Below are 1,019 nucleotides of genomic sequence, written 5' to 3'. Positions count from 1 at the left end.
TGTAACAGTCAAAAGTGGTTATTCCCAACGTTGATCAACTCCCAATCCATGCCAAGATTTTTTTAAAGCATTATCTTTAAAGCATTATCACTGTACCATTTACACCCTGTATCCTGTGCATGTGACGAATAAACATTGATTTGATTAGATGATTAACGCACCATTCACATCAGCTATCATAGTCAACATAACAGTGACTGACTTCACCATCACTTTGTAGCCATCATTGAGATTGAGATGAAGATGGTCAAACGTGAAAATATAAAATACATCGTGATCCTAATGGAATATAACAAAGTAATTCTGTTGTCTTTGCCTGATTTATCTTTACAATAACAGGGGGTGCACCGTTCCTGGAGGTACTGCAATACCAGGTCGATGCGTGGAGTGGACGGAGCAAGCCCCTATTCCATCTCCCTGTTCCAAAAATCAATTTAATATATGGTCCCCAGATAGGGGACGTATCAGATATTAAACTGATAAGAACAGATTTTTTTTTTTTTTTGGAAAAATAATTTTTTTTCATTTCACATTCAAATACAAGTACAAATTCAGTGCATAACGTTGTACATAACATGGATTTACAAAAACAGTACCTTAACCGTATAAAAATAGCAAAACTCATAAAAAAAAGTGCTGTTCTGAGGAACCTGACCAGCTAAAAGGCCTACATTCAAGAGAAGCATGTAAACAATTGCCTCTAACAATCTCCCAAAGTTGATCTTTCAAAGGAATAAAAACTATTATAGAAATAAAAACATACACATATACCAAAGGGAACTCTGAATAAACCTCAGTGTATATCAAATATTTACAAAGCCTACATTTCAATTTACATGACAGAATACAGTTATACATAGGCCTATATATAGGCTATAAAAAACATTTACAAAGAAGGGTATATCCCTTTCCATCTATGTTTAACAGATGTGATGCCCCATTTATCTATTTCGAATTGTATGTTTTTCCAAATTTCTTGTTTTATAAATTTAACCAATCCCGTCGGTGACCACTTGAGG

The 1,019-nt window shown here is 34.2% G+C and overlaps 1 pseudogene; it reads right to left on the bottom strand.

The window, feature by feature from the left end:
* Positions 1 to 337: 337 nt before the first annotated feature.
* Positions 338 to 516, bottom strand: LOC123487993 (annotated as a pseudogene).
* Positions 517 to 1,019: the final 503 nt, after the last annotated feature.

This window comes from Coregonus clupeaformis, unplaced genomic scaffold (genome assembly GCF_020615455.1).
Source record: "Coregonus clupeaformis isolate EN_2021a unplaced genomic scaffold, ASM2061545v1 scaf1971, whole genome shotgun sequence".
NCBI classification, from domain to species: Eukaryota; Metazoa; Chordata; class Actinopteri; order Salmoniformes; family Salmonidae; genus Coregonus; species Coregonus clupeaformis.
This window is presented reverse-complemented; position numbering and strand designations above follow the sequence as displayed.